At 48.7% G+C, this 23,312-nt stretch overlaps 1 protein-coding gene across 1 annotated transcript in view; it reads right to left on the bottom strand.

The window, feature by feature from the left end:
* Daam2 (dishevelled associated activator of morphogenesis 2) overlaps positions 1-23,312 on the bottom strand; it is a 114,436-nt gene that overhangs the window by 43,506 nt on the left and 47,618 nt on the right. The gene's annotated exons all lie outside the window — the stretch shown is intronic.

Here is a 23,312-nt window from a genome sequence, read left to right as displayed (position 1 = left end):
CCCTGGACTGCTTAAACCATCAGCACACAGAACTCTTTAGGGCAGATCCATCCTCCACCTCTGGTTTCTAACACAATTCAGGTGTCCTGAGTGGGCTTAACAAAGAGACTAACAAGATTTACATACTCAGTCTTGCCCAGTTCATCCTGCCACTCCTTGTACATTGAACTTCAGTTTCTAAATAGATATATAGGATTTGTTTGTTCGTGGTGTGTGTGTGTGTGTGTGTGTGTGTGTGTGTGTGTGTGTGTGTGTATGCACACGTACATACATGCACATACCATGATGCACACGTAGAAGTCAGAGGAACGTGTCAGTTCTTTCCTTCTGAGGCTAGAAGTCACATTGTCAGGCTTGGTGGCAATCCCCTTCACCTGCTGAACCAGCTGTCCAATCTTGCTATTTAACTCGGTGGGGGTTGTTAAGATACTTCTTGGGTCTTGATACTTAGCTGTTTCCCCTGGATTATTAACATATGAAGACATACCCATGGCTGTCCCAACATCACTGTTGAAAATGCTGACAGAGACATCCTTGGGGTCAGGGCATTCAGCTAGCTCTTCATCACCATCCCCCTCTCCTACACAGCAATGGGAGAGATTTTCACTCAGGCCCCATGGAACTTAAGATACGCTAGCTCTGAAGCATTCCCTTGAGTCAAACGTTAGAATGCTACAGAGATAAACAAGATACACATGGCACATGTGAACCCGAGAATCTTCTAGAGATTAGCACTTTGCTCCCAGACTCCTAACAATTTAACTTTGTCAACTCTCATTTAAGTCACAACCCCTTTAACTGCCATTCTAGAACCTTTTTTTCTTTACTGATCCCCTCTTTATCTTTCTCTATAAATCTTTTGATATGCTTTTTAATAGATTCAGACAAGCCTTAAATAAAATAGTCTACAAGAGCCAGGCAGCACACTGGTTCTCTTCTTGTTTAAACACTGGCTCTCACACATACTTGAGGCTCCTTGAAGACAGAGGCTGCCTCCTGCCTCTCCGGTAACCTTCATTTCTATGCGTAATAAAATACTTGTACTTAGTGGATGCTCAATCCATAGGTATAAGTCAACTTAGAAATGACCTGTGCTTGCAAAAAAATGAAGGAAGAGAGCACTCTATTAAGCAGTCAGGAAATGCCCATTGAAATAGCTTAGTACTAGCAGTAGACAAGCAATCGAGAACTTTTACGATGAGTGAGAGGAGAGTTATAGGGGCTGGAATAGGGGAAAGGCTATCCAGGGCCATGGTGGGAAAGACTTCAGTTGAGGGAAGAGGGACGTATGGGGATTTTCCATGGGATTTGGCAGCTGATGATCAGGAGAGATGATGTTTGTTAGGCTCTCATTGCCAAGACAAAAATCTGTGACAAAGGCAGCTTAAGGGAGTTTTCAGGTACGCTCTCTTATGGTAGAAATGCACAAAGGCAGGAGTGGGAGCAGCTGGTCACATCGCATTTGTAGTCATAATGGAGGAGGGAGCGATGAATGCTACACATAACTGTTTCCTTCTTTTTTATGCAGCCCGGGACTACAGCCTGTGGATCAGAGATGGCTCTTCTGCCTCAGTTAGCCCAATGTAGATCATCCCTCACAGACAAGCCCAGAGATTTGCCTCTTTGCTAATTCTAGACGACGCCAAGTTGACAGTGAATATTAACCATCAGAGTGGGTGAGGGGCCGAGCGTCCCGTGTCAGCCTTTGTCAGGCTCCAAATCTGAAGGCAGATGGGGTTGAGGGTAACCATGGAAACTATGAAGCTGGCCTCCTATTTGAATCATCAGCCTTGTGAATGCAAGGGGAGCTGGTGAGCAAGACATCTCTGGTGAGCATATAAAGAAACTTCCAGAAGCTGAAGAAACGAGGCTAAGCTAGTAGCAGGATGGAACTCTAGGAGGGTCAGACTGATGTCTAGGAGGGCTTGTGGTCTCTTATTCTTGCCTTCCACTCTTTACCTTTCTGCACCCTGAGTCCTCAGCCTTCTCTCCTCTTCCGCTCCTACTAGACTGTGACAAATTAGGGATATGAGCCAGGCGACCCATACTGGTACAGGTTTACAACAGTGGTTCACAGCCACTACTGCTGTGATTGGCCAATATCCTTATCATATGTGACATTTCCTTCCTAGCTCAGAGCCAGGTGCCTCATCTAAGATGCTGAGATAATAGTGTCTTCTCCGGGGCAGTTCTTTGAGGAGTAAACAAGGCCGTAGATGTAAAAATATGTCAGGAGTACCTGGGTACTCAGTAGGTGAGGCCAACATGGCCACTGGGTTTTGGTCTCTGGGTCACTAAGATGAGACTGGCCTGTCCCAGAGGCACACTTCTTCCATGAGTCTCTGGGCAGGCTCAGGCCCAGGCTTAGAACAATTGCTTGCCAGAATTCAGGAGTCACTCAGTTTTATCTTCAGAAAGCAAAAGTGGAGACTGAGGAACTGGCCTTTCCCTGCACCCTGAACTCACTAGTAAGAGAAGATGAAGAGATGGTGGGGAGTTGGGGTGACAGATAGGCTAATTACCTTGATTTGATCATTACATAAAGTGGACATGTATTGACACATTGCCTTGTGCTCCACAGGTATAATAATGATTACACATTGATTAAATCCAGGGTTGGAGGCTGGGGAGAGAGTTTAGATAGTGAAGTTCTTGCCTTGCAAGTATTAGGACCTGAGCTCAGTCCCTAGAATCCATGTGAAAAATTGCCAGACAAAATTGTGTGTGTGATCCCAGAGCTGGGACCTTGGAGGTAGGAGGATCTCTGGGATCTGCTGGTTTGTTATTTAGTAAATTCCAGGTCAGTGAGAGACTATGTGTCCAAAAAGTTAGCAATACCTAAGGTTGTCCTTTGTCTTCTACATACGTTTATGCACACACACACACACACACACATGCACACATGTGAGCACACACATACACACACATACACACATACATACACACAATACACACACGTGTGAGCACACACACATATACACATATACACGCACATCCATACACACACACATACACACACATACACATACACACACATACACACACACACATACACACACATACATACACACACATACACACACACAAACATACACACCCATGTGAGCACACACACATATACACACATACACACACAGACACACACACACATCCATATATCCACACATGCTATACATAAATAACACAATAGCACTGAGAATACAGCCCAGTGGCAGAATGCTTACCTAGCATGCAAGAGACTTTAGGTTCAATTCCCAACATGGCAGCCCAACTAATCAACTAATCATCAATCAATCAATCAATCAATCAATCAAAATTTAAAAAGAAAAAGAAAGCAAAGCAGAACCCAGTTGTTGGCAGGAGGAGAGAGAAGTGGCCAGAGCAGCACGTCACTGTAAAGCTTCTTTAAGAAGAGAAGCAGAATTAAGAGCCACAGGGGAGAACAGGAAGCAAGAACAGAGGGAAACCCAGAAGACTTGGGCTCAGGCCAGAGGAACTCAGCTGTGACCCACTTTTCTCTCCACAGAGGACTCCCCAGTGCTGCAGCCCCTTCCTGTGGAGACACAGAGGCGCAGGATCAACACCTTTTCTAAGCTGCAAGCACTCTGACAGACTCACGCTCACATACTCGGAGCCGAGTTGGCCCCAGCTCTGTCTCTATACTCTGTCTCAATGCAGTCATGGTGTTACACTGTTCCTTTCGGAGACTTAGTGCCCTCTGACGTAACAGATGCCTCTGACTGGAGATCTCCAAGACTCCACCCCTCCAACCTTTCCCACTACCTGGCTCAGTCCCTTCTCAAAGGTTTCCCAAGGGACTCCCCTCAGCCCATTCTGAGCATCCCAGCTCCCCACTTCCACCCCAAGCCAGGCAGGAAGGACTTCCTATCTTTTCATTCCCATTTGGTCTCCTCTAAGCCTCACCCCCAAGTCATGACCCTTCCCCCACGCCACCCGCACAGCTTGCATCCCAGGACTGCGAAGCCTCCGTCAGCAGTATATATTTCTTGATCTTAATTAAAGACAGAATAATGCTAATATTCTGATTTGACAGAATGAAAGACCCTGGGATAGATTTTCATTTTATACCTATGAAGATCTTTAGATTGATGGTGTCATTTTAAAGAAATAATTAAGAGGGTAGGAAGATGAGTAAGTTGAAAAAAATGCTTGCTGTGCGTGCAGAAGGACCTGAGTTCAGCTTCCCAGAACCCACATGGGAAGCCATTCAATGGCTGCCTGTACTTATAATCTCAACACTGGGGAGAGGCAGACAGGTAGATCCCTGGTACTCACGGGGCAACAGCCCAGTCAAATTGGTAAAAACGTGCTGGGGAGCTCTTAAGGAACATCATTCCAGGTTGACCTCCAGCTTCTACGAGCAGATACATACGTGTTCACAGACATCCGCACACATACCTCCCCCCGCCCCAACACCCACTCCCACAAGAGAAATGACTAAGGAGCAACCAACCACAAAACTGGCTCCATGAGAGTCAGGCCTTCACATAATCACACAGCCAGTCGGCAGCACAGGGATACGATCTGTTATAAACCCCCAAGCCTCAGCGTTCCTGTCCAATGTCCTAAATCAGGATCCGTTCAGGATTTTCTCAAGCATTCTACAGATTCGGAATCTCTAACCAAACTTCTGTGCCTCCTGTAAGTTGTTCTGGTGATGCTGAGATCTTGGGCACAGTGATCTTGGAATAAGTCAAATGGGGTGGGGCATGGGTGGGTGGGGCATGGGTGGGTGGGGCATGGGTGGGTGGGGCATGGGTAGGTAGGGTAGAGAAAGAAACATGGGAAGGATGATTAACACTAAGGACCCCTTGGAAAAGTGGTATGGAAACTGGCTATCATAGAAGCTATATGTGTATATACATACATAAGTACATACAAACAGACAGACAGAGATATTTAATGGGGTTATCCTATTAAAGATTCGTAATTCCACTAGACCCCGCAGGCTAACAAGTAAAAAATCCCAGCGCCTGAAGAAGTCATCTCTTCTGAAGTTGTTAGCTGGTGAGGCCCCATAGACCCCACCCACCCACCCACCCAAAGGTTACAGGATGCTGCTGATGCTCTTGGTTACCATCTAGAACTGGACAGTAAGACCTTATTGTTGAGGGCACTGTCTGCCTGAGCCATGGAACATGGAGAAATCCATCTGGTACTGACCTGAAGATTCACCCCACAGGCTAGCTGTCCTAGTGCTGGAAGATGCTATCCAGGCTACTAGAGTCTGTGAGGCATGAGGACAGGCCCAGGAAGCTGTCCACACTGGTGCAGTCGTGACAAGAATATCATAGAAGCATTATAAATTATGCTATCAACAGCAAAGCTTCAAGAGCTGTTAAGTTGCTTGGTGAACAGTGCTTAGCTGCCCAGAGACCCGGCTAGGACTCACACGTTTGTGTTCTGAACTCGGTTCACATCCTGTGGTCTTGTCATGAAGCAGAAACTGAGCCACGAGCCCCCTTTAGTTAGTGAGGCCAGTGCTTCCGCTTAACCCCCACATCCCTGCACAGCACAATGGAAGGCTCACCCTCCTCAGCTTCATGTGCTCTGTTCTCAAGCTATACGGGGTCACACGGTATAGGGAAGCCAGGCTTGGGCTCAGAACTGGCCCGAGGCCAGTTCTGAGCCCTCTGACTTTGTGACTGGCAGCGTGAGCCAGGGCAGGGCTAGGGAGGGAACACTTTGGGAACTAATCAAGCTCTTTTCAGAGTAAGCCTGGCCTAGAACCTAGCTGAGTGTGGTCCCTCCCTAGGTCTTTCATGGTTCTTCCCTATCACTCAATGCTCTCCTATAAGCCAGCCCATCACTCTCAGCATCTTGGCATCAAGAGAAGGCCTGACTGGACACAAATCCTACATCTCAAGTCGAGTATACCTTGTTGGAGGCAAAGTAGGGTAGAGAGGCCAGGGACCGAAAGACAGGGAGAGCAGGTCGTCTATCTACTAGACAATAAATGATACATACAAAGTGATCCTTCACTCCCTTCTCAGCCTGTGTATGCAACTTCATCTGTCAACCAATTCATTCATTCTTTCTAACAAAGAATGTGCATGTAGAGTGTATGTAGATGCTTTATATTGGTGTGGTATTGTAGGTGGTAAATGTTCATTTAAGGTGTATGTGCATGTGTAAAGTGCATGTAGATAATGTATGTAGATAGTGCATGTGGGTGATACCTTAGATCCATATGTGTATATGTCCTATGGGCAAATGGTACATGTACATGTGTGTGGTTTGTATAGGTACATAATATATGTACATGTATGGTGTAGATAGTACGTGAAGATGTGAGACATGCATATATGTAGATGGCATAAATGTGTATGGTATATTCTTGAAGATTGTGCATGTGTATAGTTGTATATGTTTAGATGGCTCATGTATAAGTATGGTGTGTGGAGGGTATATGTGCATACATGGAGTAGGTCTATAGATATCTGTGCATGTGTGTTGAGTTGAATACCTGTCGGGGTTGAGGATTTGGCTCAGTGGTGAGCGCTTGCCTGGAAGCGCAAGGTCCTGGGTTGATCCCCAGCCCCGGAAAAAAAAAAAAAAAAAAAAAAAAGAAAAAAAAAAGAATACCTGTGCAGATGATATATGTGTATTTGTGGTATATGTTAAAGATAATTTACATAGATTATCATATATATGACTACATGTAGATGTGAAAAAAGTATGCATGTAGGTGGAATATGGACACGTGTGATATATATGGTGGCATGTAGGACCATATTGCCCAGGGTTATGGAAGAATAGTCAAGGGAGTTTCAACCCCACAAAACTCATACATGAGGACAGCAGGAATTGGCTACCTCCCACTTCCCAACCTGGCACCATAAAGCCAGATCCCTCACCATCAACCCTAGTAAGAATTTATTATCCAGACAGTTATCAGGGTTCACTCCTTGTTTGACCTTATAAGGTTCCCCTACTGCCACCCTACAGAGTGTGTAGATGAAACATCTTACAAACACTCCTGTCCTGGCTAACAGTACATGGACAAACATATCTTGGCCCAGAGACGCTGGCCACCTCACCAGGGCATAAATACCCCTTCCCCTGCCCCAGTAAATGGACCAGTTCTCTGAAACTGTTCCCAGGTGTGTTCATTGCCCAAGCACTCATCGAAGACCAAGATCCTATACTGCACTCACCCGTGCCTGGCTAAGTTTCCCTCCCTCCTATCCAGCTAGGTGCCCTGGCCTGGATACTCCAAGGGGGAAGTGAACATGGGTGGCAGTGGTGTGTGTATGTGTTTGGTGTGTGAATTGTATGCATGCATAGTTGTATATGTAAAGATGGCATGTGTGTGTTTGTAGAATGTAGGTGTTATATGTTCATAGGTGCTGTACATGTTTAGGTGATACATGTATGTGGTATGTGCATGCAGATGGTATATGTGCGTGTGAAGTGTGTGGTGTAGACATCATCTGTGCAAGTAGGATTTGTATGTTTGTGTAAGGAGTGTGTTTGTGTGATTTGTGTCTGTATATAAGCTGTACTATATACTGAGCTTTGTATGTGTGCTTGTGCGTTTAGCAGTATGTGTGATTTGTACATATGGTGTGTTAGTGTAAGCGATACATGTCAGTGCATCCTCTGCCATATCTGACCTATGGTGTATACGCATGGGCACTGTTTGTGTGGTGTATTTGGGGCAGGTTGTATGTGTGCATTGCTAAATGTGTTACTTGTCAAGAGGCACACCATGAGTTTCAAGTCTAAGCAGGAAAAGACTAGCCACTCCCAACAACATGAGCAGAGGAGACTTTTACGTCCCTGAAAAGCAGTGCCACACCACCTTCACCAGCTCACCGTCAGCTGGAAAGAGACACCTAGGCATCATTTTTAGGAACTGTGATTGTGAGGAACAAGGAATGCAACTTCCCAGGAGCCACACGAGTCCTGGAAACAGAGACAACTGAGTGGGTGCTGGTAGGACAGTGGGCCAGAGCCTGAGTTCAGTCACCTGGTGCATCTCCTAGCAACTGAGGGACAGCAGGATGTGGGACTGAAACCAGCAGAAATGCCCAGAGGAGGACTCATTCCTATCACATGATATCTGATCCTACACAGCATCATTTTAGTTGTGGAGTGTGTGTGAGTGGTGTGTGTGTGTGTGTGAGTGTGTGTGTGTGTGTGTGTGAGTGGTGTGTGTGTGTGTGGGAATGGTGTGTGTGTGTGAATGGTGTGTGTGTGTGTGGTGAGTGTGTGGTATGTGTGGTGTGTGTGAGAGGGGGTATGTGTGTGTATGTGTGGTGAGTGTGTGTGGTGGGTGTGTGTGGGGTGTGTGTTGGGTGGGGGGGTGGGGGTGTGGGGTTGGGGTGTGTGTGGGGTGTTTTTGTGTGTGTGTGGTGTGTATGTGCTGTCTCTTGGTGTGTGTGTCTGTGTGGTTGTGTGTGTGTGTGTGGGGTGTGTGTGTGTGAGTGGGTGTGTGTGTGTGTGTGTGAGTGGTGTGTGTGTGTGAGTGGTGTGTGTGTGTGAATGGTGTGTGTGTGTGTGTGAGTGGTGTGTGTGTGTGTGAGTGGTATGTTTGTGTGTGTAAGCATGTGCATGCCGATGTGTCTAGCAGATGTAACCGGACTCTTCTGCATGTGTACTATTAACCAGCTGGTGAGTTCTAGCTGCTCTGGAGGAGAATCTGATACGGAAGAAGTAAATCGATGTCAATCAAACATCCCAAACCATTCCAGTGCTCTACACCTCAAACGAAACAAAACCACCCAAACGCAACACAGCTCTAGGAAGACACTACGCTAAGGCGCTGGACTCATGCTCTTGTCTTTTTCTCCCTCTCCCTCCCCTCCCCCTCCTCCCTTTTTGGGGACGTTGAGGTCTGAGCATTGAGCCCAGAGCCTTGAGCACACTAAGCACCCACCCACGCACCTGGTCAACCGACTCCATTTGTCCTATTTCACCTTTTATTTTGAGACAGACAGGTCTCCATTGCTCAGGCTGGCCTTGCACTTACTCTGCACGGAGCTCAGGCAAGCCTAGAAATTCACTTTCTACTTACAGTCTCGTTTACTTATCCCAACATCCTGCCATCAGGGTTTTCTGACTTGATAGCCGTTTTTATTTTTAGATATTGTTGACTAACCCCGGGGCTTTGCAAAGGCTGAGCACGTTTCTATCCCTGAGCTACCTCTTCAGGACGTTAAAACTTTAAAGTTTTAAAACAAGCCTCAGTAAGTTACTCAGATTACCCTTGAACTGACTGTGCAGCTCAGATGTAACTCAAATGTGTGATCCTTCAGCCTCAGCCTCTGCAGTAGCCGGGATTACAGGCCTGTGCCACCGGGCCCAGCCACGCTTCCTTTTCTGTACAAGGAAATGAAAGCTCAAAGAAGCCAAGTAGGTTGGCCAAGTAGAGTGCATAAAGCATGCGGACCTCCATTTCACCAATTCCAAAACTCAGAAACAACTTTTCCACCTCTCAGAGATCAGAGGGTATGGACAACAGCAATAGTGTAAGCAGACGGCGTCCACACAGCCGTGGCGCTACCTAAGCTATGCCAGAATCTTCACCCGTCTCCCCATCGCAGCTCTCAGAATAGAACCTGGCGTTTCCAGAGAGCAGCCTGGCTCAGAGCCCCAGCTGTAGGCAGCCATCCGGCCGCATCGCCTCACCACATGCCGCCCAAGAGAGGTCCTAGCGATCTGGTCCTTGAGGGATGCCCTCGGGATGCCAGCTGGGTACACTTTCGATCTACATCCCCCTGCCACTGTCACGAAATTTTTAATATGCTTTAAATAAGAAACCCTACAGTTTCTTCTTACCCTGAGTCCCGAAAACCATGAAGCTGGTCCTTCCCGTCTCTACAGTGGCCAGCTCGGACAGGATTTCCAAGGAAGTGCAACCCGGGCTAGCCACTCCCTGTATGTTTCCAAATCTGTTACCCACAGTCCCTGGATGGGCAGGACTGGAGACGGATACACGGCTTCAATCTGGGTGGCTTCCTGCCTCAACGGCCTTGATCCACATTGCTCAGGAACAGGCCCGCATACCCCTGATCTCTCCTCTCCCTCTCCGGCCTCCCCCCACCACACCAAGCTACCATGCTTCCTATAATGGTGACCCACTTACTCCTCCAGGGACGAGAAGGCTCGGAAAGCTACAGTGAATCTCCCCTCTCCCCGGAGGCAGGAACTTGATAAGCGCTAATGAATTGCTGTATTCAATAGAGTCCTGACTCTGTCCATGATAAGATGTGGTGTTAAAGTAGCGATACGTTAAGCCTGCACAAAGACTCTATGTCCTTCATCATTCTAGAATTGGATAAGTAATAAAAGCATGAGATTAGCTGAGCTTTGAAATAAAGTCAAGAACTGCGCTGCTCCATCTCCTGCTGGTCTCTGCGTTAACCCATCTCTCATCTCCCGTATCCATCTCCACCTGCTCCCCTTCCCTTCTTCCTCTCCTCCCTCGATCCCTACTTTCGCAAAACAGTGGTCTTTCTGGCCACTCCAATACAAGCTCGCTCTCCTCTAAACCTCGTGAAATCCCAGTTCACAGAGAATCACAGTATTTGAGTTATTTTGTATGTGTTTATATGTTTTAAAACAGTGAGCTTTGCTCCATCTAGATTCTGGTCCCAAGAGAATGGCCTCCGGCACCCTGCCATGCCCTGGGAAAGCCCTCTCTACATGAATGAATTGAAATGGCCAGGTATAAAAGAAATGAGAGGAATTTACTCTTCGGAAATTAATCTTCGTGCATACCTAAGGAACCCGGGTCTTTTCCTCTCCACCATCCACCAAAAGGTGTGAGACCTTGGCCAAATACTGTCAGGAGGGGTCGCATGGCAGAAAGGAATATTCCTTTGTAGAATTGCACAGTTAAGTCAGACATGGAATCCCCAGGCAAACTCGGGGCATTTTGACTTCTGGATCTCTCATTTCTGGTTTCCCGTTTTTATTGTATTTGTTTCAAAGCTTTATTTATTTTTATGTTATGTGGATGAATGTTTTGCCTGCATGAAAGTAGGGCATATGCATGCAGTGCCCACAGAGGCCAGAGGAGGGCATCAGATCCCCTGCAGCTAATGTTACAGAGGGTTGCATCAGTGCTGAGAATTGAGACCCCAGGTTCCTCTGCATGAGCGGCCAGTGCCCTTAACCACTGGACCATCTGTCTACCCTTTTGCTTCTCCTTTTTGAGACAAAGTCTCACTAGCCCAGAGTGTTCTAGAGCACACTATGTATGTAGTTCCCCTAGAGTGGCTCTAAACTGGTGGTGATCCTCCTGCCTCAGCCTCCCAAAAGGACATTTTACTGCTCTTCTTCACGTCCCTCCTAAACACCACATGTTGCGTGCAAATGCTGTATGAGATGGTTTTCTCCAAGTGTTCCAAGGAGCAGGCTACAGACGCTGAGGTTTCTTCTGGAACCCAGCCCCCACCCAAGGTCTCTATGCCCTGCCTGCACACCTCCCTTCTTGCCCGTTTTCTTTCCATGCCTGGCATTCCTGCAAGCTCTGCACCCATCCTCCTCACAGAAAGGCTCTCCCTTTCTCAGGGCTGAGTGAAACCTCTCAACGGTGTGTCGCCTCCTTGCATACTGTCACTCCGTCTGCTACCGCAACCCTTTTTCCTAATCTTTCCCCTCCTTAAGGCAACCCACCTGCCCGAAATTCTCCCTGTTCTTCTGTTCCCAAGACCCAGTGCCTCCCCTGTGGCCAACCCTGTCCAAAGACTGCCCACCCAGAGTCCATTTCCATGGTGGATGCCCCAGCTCCCAAGAAAGACTTCCCCCCACACAGAGGGTTCACCCCAAGCCAACCTTCCCCCCAGAGTCCATCTCCACAGAGAGCATCTTCATTCCTTCCTGATGCCCTTCCGACTCTGTTGGCCTTCACCCAGGACACCTCCCTTCCTACTGGTACCTGCTGCCCTCCCCAAACCTGGCAGACTGGCTGCAGCAGGCAGAGCTAGCGCTTCCTGAATTACAGCCACTCTCTCTGAGCCAGGACTTTCTTCATTTAGAGCCATCATCTCCACAGTTCAGCAGGAACGATACAGTGCCCAGTGCCGGGCTTGGTACACATGCTGGGCCTCAGCCAAGGTTCAGAGCTTGGATGTCTGCTTTTCTCCCCTTCTCTAAAAGACCCCTTCCAGCTTTTTATCACAGGCGATCCCTGGAGAACCCTCCTTTCCCTGACGCCCGCCTCCATAGATTTCCACGCAGATACAGCCTGGGACACACAGGGACCTCTTTCTAAGCTAACTCTGCCTCCCCGATTCTCTCCTGGAATGGCCTAGTGAACCCGAGGTTCAAAACCACAGAAGTGTTTTAAGCTGCTAGTCACACCCAGCCTATATGGTATTTCTTCCTCATAAAAAGAAACTGATTTTTCTCAGACAGGGATCTCCTAGCCCAAGCAGTCCTTAAAATCTCTGTGTAGTCAAGGATGACCCTGAACTTCTGATTCTCCTGCCTCCAGGTTCTGAGATTACTGGCATGATACTGAGTTTTGGGGTGTGCTGTGGATTGAACCCAGGGTCTCATGCAGACTGGGCAATCACTCTAGCATCTGACTTGTAGTCAGAGTCCTTTTCCACAGGGAGCTCAAGAAACTCTTCAACTTAGGTCTTAGCATCCAAGGCTTAAGTCTGAGGGGAGTGCACAGAGAAATCAAACCACTGGGTCAAAGTTCACAGAACATAATCCCCTATGGGACTAAAAACAGATTTTGATCAGCTGGCCAAAGCTCCTATACATCTCCCCAGCACACACACACACACACACACACATATACACACACACACACCATCTTCTCTATTCACAACACCCAGTCACCTACAAGAGTTCTTTGACAATTCTGCATTCACCTACGTGGATCCTCCCATTCCATCCAGGCACTGTTGACATGACTATTCTCACAGTATCTAGGGGACTGGTGTGCAGAGCCTCCCATGGCTCTGTTCACCTCAGCTTGCTTGAGCCCTAAGCAGGGAAGAGTTTCTGCAAGACACTATCCTCACTGGTCTGGCTGACTGCCAGCCCAGGCTGAGCCAACCCCTTTCTTCCCTGCTTCGCTGCTTCACACCTCTTCTTGGCTTCAGGCCAAAACCACACTGGCAAACTACTGGCCTGGATGAGAGCCTAGGTTCCCAAGCTCTCGTCTCTCCTGCTACCTTTGTCTGCTGGATCACAAATGGCATTGCATCCTGAGTCACCTACTGGCCCAGTCACCTAGACGCCCTCAGAGTTCCAGGTGGATGGTGTCAGGGCTGCAGAACCCCTGCAGTGAGTGATCTGGACATGAGACTAATTTGTCTCACCTATGCCATTGTCTGTGGCAGGACCTATACCAACCTTTCCCACAATTCACCTCTTCTTCTTGTGGCTATGACTGTGAGTGGAGCCCTCAGTGTAGTCAACAGCGACACCTGGATCCTACTCCAAACCAACTGGGCAAGAAGCTGTAGGTGGGCTTGGGGCCTGGATAGAGGCCAGCCAGGCAAGTGGCTTATCTTGGTGTGGTCGGGATTGTCCAAATTTAAAAAGTCTTACAAAGAATGTTGTCAACTCAAGAAAGTTGAGTTACTGGTCACCTTACCAAGCTGGCACGTGTAAAAAGTTACCCAGGTCAGTCAAATCTAGAGGTACCTTGGCCAGCACTAGAAACAGCTTAGCCAATCAGCGGCTTCCTCTGACCTTCCTTTCAAGTCACAGCTCACCTGCCTTAGGTCTGATTATCCCAAAGGGAGTCCTCAGACTCGCAGCAGTGTCACCCAGGCTTGTTCAGAACAGCAGAGCTAGCTACCTCCAATAATAATAATCAACATCTTTAACTTATCCATGCTCCTCCTACATGACATCATAGATGCTTTCAGGAATCACCGTTCAAATCATAAGAGACAAAGGTCGTGTTGCTGTGATCTCTCAGTGACACCCGAGGAAGCTGAAGGCAGAAAGAGAACCAACCAGGCTCCATCTTTCGTCGGCGGCAGCATCATACTGACCACCATGTATACTCCACAGGAATCCGTGTGCTTCTCGCCGTCAGACCTCTCATGAGTTCCTCCCAGAAGGGCCTGACGTTTAGTGCTGAGCTCAGTAGTGATGAAGGTGTTAACTGTCAAGCCTGAGCTAATGGGAGGGGTTTGAGGCTAGGAGTTCAGTTCTCCTGGGAGGGTGTAGTAAGACCAGAAAGGGCTTGGTTATACATCCCACGAAGCAATGTTTATTGACCTCTGACCAAGTGGCCAGCTCGAATAAGCAATCCAATTAAATTCAACAATAGCTCCATAAAGTATGTGGTGCTGGGTTTGGGTTGCTTTTTTTCCCACAGAAGAAAATTCCTTGCTCTTGCTCCAGTTCAGGACCAAAGGGGAAGATGGATGGAAGAAGCAGGCAGATGGAGGTTGGAATGGCTGCCGTGATTCTGAGAAAGCAGTTGTCAATCCGTGGCTTTAGATTTCTGAGTTTCCTGATAAGCAAGGCCAAGTCACAAGCCCGGCCACCAATGGTAGACCTCCCCACAGGGGTAGGCCTCTGACTCCCTCACCAAGACCTGGCCAGATGCACCCACCCTGCCAGTGGCAGGTCCAAGAGAAGGAGGAGGAGGGGGAGAAGGGAGGTGACAAGGCCAACTCACAGCTCCTCCTAGAGTCATGGGTCAGATGTCGCACCTCTTCCCTGCCCACTGGGATGGGAGGTGAGAAAGAGTAAGTGGCCAGGCTTTCGTTCTCAGCTCCACTTGAGCCTGGTCCCCGTCCCCAAAGACGACCACTTGGCTCAAAGAAAGAACTCAGGCTGGATGGTCTGACTGTGTACGAATTCCACAGTGCCACCAGTACTGCCTCTTTTGGAAGCAAGAAGCCAGGGAGGTTCCTCTGCTCTCAAGGGTTAGTGGCATTCATGTATTCAATAAGAGAGACAGTGGCTCAGGAAACCTGCATTTCCTGCCACTTACTGGGAGCTCATAAACAGGGGGACAGGAATGAGTTAACAACTGAGCCTCCTTCAGATCCAAGGTGGGTGGGAGAGGGTTTTGGCCAGCCTATGCCAGAGCATGCCAGAAGCTCCCTAAGGGCTCAAGTGCAGCCATCTGCTCTCAACCCTAGTTTCCCAGCTCTAAGCAGAGAGGGAAACGCTTTACCACCATCAAACAACTTAAGACATTTCTTGTTTTCTTGGTTGGCTTCCTCATTCTGTCTGGGGCTGTGCTCCATCACTTATCAGCTAGAGATCCTCATGACAATGACCTAATGTATTCTTGTGACTTAAAGAAAGGTACCTGGGACATGGACATAGCTACCTGGCCCGTAGTAGGACAACTGATACACCGTAGGTGTTTGCATCATTGCTGCTTGAAGATGGCTTCTTCGAGAAGGCTGGAGGAGTGCTAGGAAGATAGCTGGGGTGGTGAAGTGTTCACCTTCCAGACATGAGGATCTGAGTTTGATCCCCAGAACCTACATAAAAAAGCCAGGCATAGTGACTCACACTTGGAATCCCAGTGTTGGGGAGGTAGAGACAGGTAACTCCCTGGGAGTGGCAGGGCCAGCTTCCGCTGGCCTACATGGTGAGTTCAAAGCCTGTGAGAGACCCTGCCTCCAAATTGATAGTGTGTAATGTCTGAGGGACAGCAGCCAAGGCTGTCCTCTGACCTCCACATGCATGAACTGACACTTGTGCACTTATGAATGCATATGGAGCACCTACACTGATTTTATTTTGAGAGAGAGAAGACTGGAGAAGGTTTTGAATGCAGACACATGACACAGAACAGCCCAGCCAAGAAGGCACTAAGTTCTAAGGACTTGAGCTTGTATGAGCCAGAAGAGGAGCTGAGAGCAGGGACACAGAGAACGAACAGAGCTCCTGTAATGAAAACGCTCACAGGGGTCTGTGACAGCTGTCTGGCAGAGGGGCTGAGATTCGGCTACTCAAAGTAGAGCGTCCTTTGCTCCAGGGCTGCGATTTTCTTTCCCTTCTTCCCAGCCACTCTCCACATGCCTGTGTCCAGACTCATTTGTTTAAACTGCCCCCACCCCCAACTCACAGCCCTGCCCTGGGGACTCGAGGAATCTGAGAAATGCCTTCAGTTCTAAGTTCTGGAGGGAAAGAATTGAAATAAAAGGAAGGAAAACCTCCCTTTAGACCACTGTCTGCATAGGATTTCCCACCATGGCTCCCATGATTCCTCCTCTCTCAACAGTCGAACATTCCAGACTCAATGTTACTATGGCCACCTGGTGCAAACTTCCCAAATCAGGACAGGTACCAGCAATCTCCCTCCCATCACCCAACCACAATAACTCCTCCGCCATCTTTGCCAACCTCCATGCTTCCCTCTTCCACCATTTAGCTTCATGGCTCTCCCTCCCTTTTCCCACTTAAGCCTTCATCCATCCCTGGTTTCCCAGACCAGAGATGCACAGTAAGGATTCTGATATAAAGACAGAGAGCCCTTGTCCTCTGGGCGCAAACACCAGGTTATGGGGGCTCACACACTCCTAGTAGAAAGGGGCTCCTTTTCATGCTCTGCAAGTCTTCTGTGTGTACATGCACATACATGTCTATACATGTGTATGCGTTTTGTTTCTCTGTGAAGATATATGTATTTGCATGTGTGCATGTTCATGTGTGTAGGCCTGAAGTCAACTTTGGCAGCCATTTTCCAGGTATTCCTATCCTCTTTTTTTTTAGGCAAAGTCTCTCACTGACTCAGAGCTTGCAGAATAGGCTACAGTGTCTGTATCCTACCAGGGATCCATCTCTCTTCACTGCCCTAGAGCTTGGAGTACAAACGCGTGGCTGCCAAGACAAGCATTTCTTCCGTGTTCACATGGGTTCCAGGAATTGAACCGAGCCATGGCGAGACGCAGCCAAGTCTTCCTGCCCTCAGTCTGGCATGCACGAAACACATGAAGGACATCACACTATAAGACACAGGCAATGAGCGTCAAGCCCCCGCTCTGGCACTGCTTCCCTGCTGCAGACTTCAGGGATCGGTTCCGTGCCAAGGTATGCTATCTTCTGTCCTTGCCTGGACCCTGTGCCTGACACGTAGCTTCAGGCACATTCAGCAGCCGGCACGGATGTGTCCGGCACTTGAGACAAACACTAAGGTGATGCTTTCCTAAGGACCCGGTAGAAGAACATACATGCACAAGCCTAGTGATGACGGAAGAGAGGAGGTTCACAGTGACACCAGGCAATGGAGAAAAACAGCCATGCGATGGGAGCAGGGACGTCCAGCCAACTGGCCACCTGGTTAGAACTTCTCAGATGGAGGCTGCTCATGAAGAGGAAGGACTTTCTGAAAGAGGCCATTCCAAATCTGCATCTTAAAGAGGAGGAGCAGGAAGTCTGAAAAAGAGCCTGTGACATTGGCTTGCCGCCTGCCATTCTGGTCATCTCAGTCACCTCTCACCGACTTGGCTTCCTTCCCTCCCATCAGCCTCCATCTCAGAATGTCCCTTCCACTGAGACATTTGTTTAGAAAGGAAGAAAGAAAGGAAGGAAGGAAGGAAGAAAGAAGAAAGAAGGAAGAAAGAAGGAAGGAAGAAAGAAAGAAAGAGAGAGAGAAAGAAAGAAAAAAGAAACAAAGAAACAAAGGAAGAAAAGAAGAAAGAAAGAAAGAAAATGGACTCATGCCCACCCAGACCACACGGCATGCCTGTTTGGAGCTGGAGTTTCCTCCTTCATTTTATTTAGAATTAATGTTTTAACATCAGTAACATGATGCTAATGTGATAAAAGCTAAAAGTATGAAGCAGGGTGTTATCACTTCTGTCTAGTACAGTCAGCCACCAGGTAGAGAAATCATTTATCCAACTGAAAGGACAAAGGAAGATACTGTGCTCGCATCCCTGGGATGGAAGGGAATTCAGAGCCCACCACCAACACACACAGTGGGCTCTTACATGTGTTCCTGGTTGAGCCAATGGCCAAGAGCCAATGGGAGCCAGCAGGCCTCCTTCTGAGAGCCTCTAATATCCTCTTTTGGGCATCATCGAAGATCACTAGGAGCCAGCTGTGCCCTGTGCCCAAGACTCCCTCTGAAGAATCGACCTGGCCCTCAGCAATTCGATGGGGTTGAGAATCTAGATGCTTAGATTCTGTTGGCTCTGCTGTGACGCTCGCTAGAAGCTACCTTGGTAAGGTAGCTAGGCTTCTTTAGGGAAATGCAGGTATGACAGGAGATAGCTGGTAAGGAACCCATCAGGCAGGAGCGGGAATTCAGCAGTCAGAGCAGATTTATGAGGTTTTAGGAGGAAAATATTCCCCAATACATTTGCTCCAGAGAAACCAAGAAATTACCACCCCCTTTATTTTCTCTTCCTTTACATCTAAACGGGGATTTCATTTGAGGGTAGTTGAGGGAGAAAATCAGGATATAGCTTAGAGGACGAGGATTAGGGTAAGAGGTAATCTGAAGGGTGAGCTTTTTCTGGAATATCAGGAAGAAAAACAGTGAGTGACCAACATCCAGGGTGGCATCATTAGAAATACCCCAATGCTTTGGAAAGTTGCAGGTGAAGAGCATGGGCTGCAAAAAGAACATGCATGCGCGCGCACACGCGTGCACACACACACACACACAGAAGCACGCAGGCAAATACACACACACACAAGCACATACACACATGCATGAACGCACGCACACACACATGCACACGTGCATGCACACACACACACACTCATGCACACACACACACACACGCACACACACAGAAGCACATACACACATATTCATGCACATACACACACATGCATGAACACACACGCACACACATGCACACACACATGCACACACACATGCACACACACATGCACACACACACACACACACACATCTCTCGCCCTAGGCTGTCAGAGGAGAAGCTGGGAACTGAGCCCTCCACAGGTGTGCAGGGGTCCTAGATATACCAGGGATCCCTGAGCTCCTTCAGCGCTAGCTCTCGGCTCAACCTTCACAGCCCAGGGACCTGATCTTTTCCCACCCATTGGTGAATGTCAGTGAATTTCAGCCATGAATCAGTGAACATCTGTATCAATTCTGATCACACGCGCATCCAAAAGCATTAATGTTGCCTGCCCACATGGGGTCTTGGAAGCCGCTCCCAAGACCTACTTACTCTCCCAGTGGCTTTGGAAGGAGCTCACGGTCAGAAGCTAGAACACAGGGGTCAGAGGACCTGCATTCTGGCCCTAGTACCACTTCTTATCTGTGACAACAATGTCACAAAGCCAGTTTAGCTCCCCTTGCCTCCGTGTTATGATCTGAGTCTGAAGCGGCTCCTACAAGCATGCCTTTTGAACACTTGATTGCAAACCTGTGGTGTGATTTGGAAAGCTGTAGGGTCTTTGCCAGGTGGGCCAGGCTGGCAAGATGTCAGGGAAAGATTTTTGAAGAATATGCCCACTTGCTTCTAGTGACAACCTTTCTCTGCATTCTATCCCCATGAAGAAACAAACAGCTCTGTGACGTCCTAGTTGCCAGTGGCCTTCCCTGCCATGCTGAACTGAAAGTTCTTTTGAGACTTGGAGCCAAGACAAACCTTTTCTTCCTTGAGTTGCTTATGCTGACCGATCTGTCACACGAATGAGAATAGTGACAAATACCCTTCGTTTCCCCAACTTGAAAACCAGAACAATAATATAATCTGCCTCACTGGGTAACTGTGAGGACGAGTGAGTTAAATGTGGCCACCAGGGAAGTACCTGGCATCTGGCGAACACCAAGTTCACGCATGCTCGCATACACGTGTGTGTGTGTGTGTATGCGTGCATGTGTGCAGGAGAGATGTTCAGCCCATGACAAATCTCCAAGAGAAGCAGCTTAAGGAAGGATTCGTTTTGGCTCAGTCTCAGAGGGTCCCGCGCATAAACAGAACAGCTCTCAGCATGCCAGCCAGGAAACAGGATGCCTACGCCTTGGGCTTTCTCCCTTTACACCTTTTATCCCATCTGGGATCCCAACCTCTGGATGGTGATACTAGCCACCTTAGTTAAATCACTTCAGAAAGACCCTAAGGGGTACGCCCAGAGGTATGCCCCACCCACCAATCTTCTAGGTACCTCTCAATGCTGTCACTTTGACAGCCATGATTACCCACCGCACGGCCCATCTGCAAGGCCATCTCGGAGAGGCTCCTCCGAGTTCCCCTTCCCCTGTCAGCTGCTCACCTCTCCATTTTCCACACACTTGAAAAATGATAGTTTGTGCATTTATCATCTCTCTTCATCAGCAACTCCACCCTCTAAACCCCAGGCATCCAACCTGATGCAGCCTATTCATGGATGCCAAGGAAAGCCCAGAAATGGGCCGCTCTACATATAACCGGCATGGGGGCAGCATTTTCTTCAGCTTTCATTGCTGTCCAAAGGGAGTAGAATCACTGCCTAGCACATGGCAGGCCCTTGAAATACAGACGAATGGAGGAAACAAGTTAGCGACTGTCTAAGCTGACACAAGTGATACCCAGGCCCCAGTTAACTCATCTGATGTCTCTACTCCCAACTAAATAAGGCAACTCTGTAATCTGATATGTGTGGATGTGCTCAAATCCTTGGTATGTGGTGCGCCGATGACGGCTTATTAGAGAGGGCTGGTGTTAGGCTGACTTAGGCAGGGCCTGAAAGGGTTAATCCCTGACTCTTCCCACCCCACATATAAGGACAGGGACTGCTGGATCCCTGACAGCTGTCCAGGTGAAAGAAAAATGTCAGAGGCGTGTGACTGCAGAGCTGTGTGACTGACTGCAGAGCTGTCCTGGTCCTGATGTGGCTTTGACCCACAGACAGCTAGAGTCTCCCCCACCCTCCTGCTGAGAGAGGCAGCCTGGGTCTGGAGTATTTAAGAGCTCTCAAGCAGAGCGGTGGGTGGGAACCTCTGCCTGCCTGGGTCCCACGCTACATCCTGGCCTTGGAGGATGTAGACCTAAGGTCTGGACAGACTTCCCAGCTATTCCCAGGAGGCCTGCTCTCCCTCCAGCTCAGCTGGGCTGCCTGAGCCAGAGGGCTACAGAGGCAGGTCTGTTTCCTCCGACACCATTACGTTCTCACTCAGAGAAAGGAAGAGTGTAGGCCTCAGCACAACAGAGGTCTCCTTCAGAAAACTCCTTCCATCATCCCTAGAGCCCCCTGCCCCTGCTAGCTTGGGAAGGCTGAGAATCCAAGGGCAAAGGAACCTCTCATGACCAAGTCACAAAGGGTACACCTCTCCCACTAGGGGCTTTTCATGTCTCTCAGAAAGTTCTAATCTATCAGCAACTTCCTCAAGCATTCATCCCTCCCCCTGGATGAACTAGGAAGAGATGGGACCAACAGGCATCACTACAGGCAGAATAGAGAAGATCCAGCACTGGTCCCCTGGTGTCCAGCTTGGAGGTCCTGTCTGTGGGTCAGGCGTTGCACATGGTAAGGATAAAGCAGTGGGGATCCACATGCAGTCTCGTGGAAAGCGGGCGGAGGGACAGCGATGTTTCTGAATGCTTCATGGAATGTAAGATAGCATGGGTAAAATGGCATGTAACCCAACCTGGGAAGGTGGAAGAGTGAGATTCCGGAGAAGGGCAATACCAGGATGCTTCTGGAAAGCAATGGCAGCCTGGGGGATAATACAGTAAGAGTCACTGGATATTGGCATGCCTCTCAACAACAGGCCGTCTCAGAGAGAAGCTGGGATGGTTGCCAACACCCAGTCTTTTCCCTCAAGAATGGGGGTAGGCTCACATGCACCAGATCTTCAGAGAGTACACCTCGGTGTGCCAAGGAAGAAACGAATTCTCTGCAGGACAAGTCTCAACTGACCTACACAACTCTTGATCTTGTCATATTCCATCGGCAGTCCTCAAAGTTCCTACCGCCCAATCTCCTTCTAGTTAAGGACTTAAAGCTTCGAAGGTCATAGCTCCTCACCGAGTATCAACAAGGTGTCTCTCTCTCAGCCTCCAGCACAGGTATCCTTTCCGGGTGCTACTGGCTCTCCTCCCACGGCCCTACATGCATACAGCCATACGTCATCCACTACGCTGTGCACAGCTGCAGGATTGCACACTACCGTAGATGATGGCCAGGAACAGAAGAAAGGCAGAGCCAAGATATGTGGTTAGCATCTCCATAAAACCAGCATGGTATACGCTACCCAGAGCCAGTTTCGAACACATGAGTGATGTCCCAGTCCCCGGCCTCTGGGCTCCTGTATGGACCTCAGTATGAGGAGGGGAGATGTTGGTTCGAGTGGCCTATTCATACACCAGCCCATGAAGGTGGCTTATGAGGACCTGACCCAAACACCAACCGCTTGCAGCTTCTCAGTGAGAAATTATAAGGCATCCATGCTGCTCCACCTCGCTGCTGAGGTTGCAGTCTCTCAAGTCCAGGCAGCTTTCCCGAGCTCAGAGGGCCTAAGTCCGACCCCCAAACTTCCACCTGAGGAACGTCACGAAATCCTTGGCAAAAGTATAGGTTCAACGTCTTGGAATGTCTCTCCATGCAAATGAGGTGTCCCTAGAACCTTGAACCTCAGCCAATGAAACTTTACCCTAACAGGAAGCCCTTACCACTCTCCAAGGTGTGTGTGTGTGTGTGTGTGTGTGTGTGTGTGTGTGTGTGTGTGTGTTTCATTGAATATCGTCTGAGAAAGTTGTTTTCTAAAAGAGCTGTAGCACTGAAATCTTCGGAGGAGACGCCCCACTCATCCCACCCCTATCCCAGGATTCTGCTGACCCACCCAGTTCAGACTAGGTCAGTGTGCACCCTCTCGGCAAGCATCAGGCCCGGACATCCCAGAGGACGAGACAGAAAATGGAACCCCACCATGCCATCCGTTCAACTCACTCATTCTGCCATTCAAACAGTGTCCACCGAGACTTTATCATATGCCAGACACCACAGCAGCCCGTACGGCGGCCAAGGAGCCAGCATGGGGATCTCTCTTCTGAGACTCTGATGTTAGGTCTGGGATCTTCTAGATTTCTCATTAAAAGATTTTATGTTGAGGTGAAAAATGCTAAGGGGGAGGACATTTCAACTTTGCACGCGGAGAGACCTGCTCAACAAAAGCCCCAGCGTGGGAGGGAACCCTAAGGGCCCTGCCACTAGCCCTGGAGCCCAGGAGCCCAGGAGCTCTTCCCCAGCCTGTGGTGCTTTGAATGAGAATGGCCTTCGGATGTTTGAATACTTGGTCCTCCGCTGGTGGAACTGTTTAGAAGGTTTAGGATGTAAGTGTGGCCTTGTTGGAAGACTGTATCACTGGGTGTAGGCTTTGAGAGCCTCTCTCTCTCTCTCTCTCTCTCTCTCTCTCTCTCTCTCTCTCTCTCTCTCTG

The sequence above is a fragment of the Rattus rattus genome, chromosome 4 (genome assembly GCF_011064425.1).
Source record: "Rattus rattus isolate New Zealand chromosome 4, Rrattus_CSIRO_v1, whole genome shotgun sequence".
Classification (NCBI taxonomy): Eukaryota; Metazoa; Chordata; class Mammalia; order Rodentia; family Muridae; genus Rattus; species Rattus rattus.
This window is presented reverse-complemented; position numbering and strand designations above follow the sequence as displayed.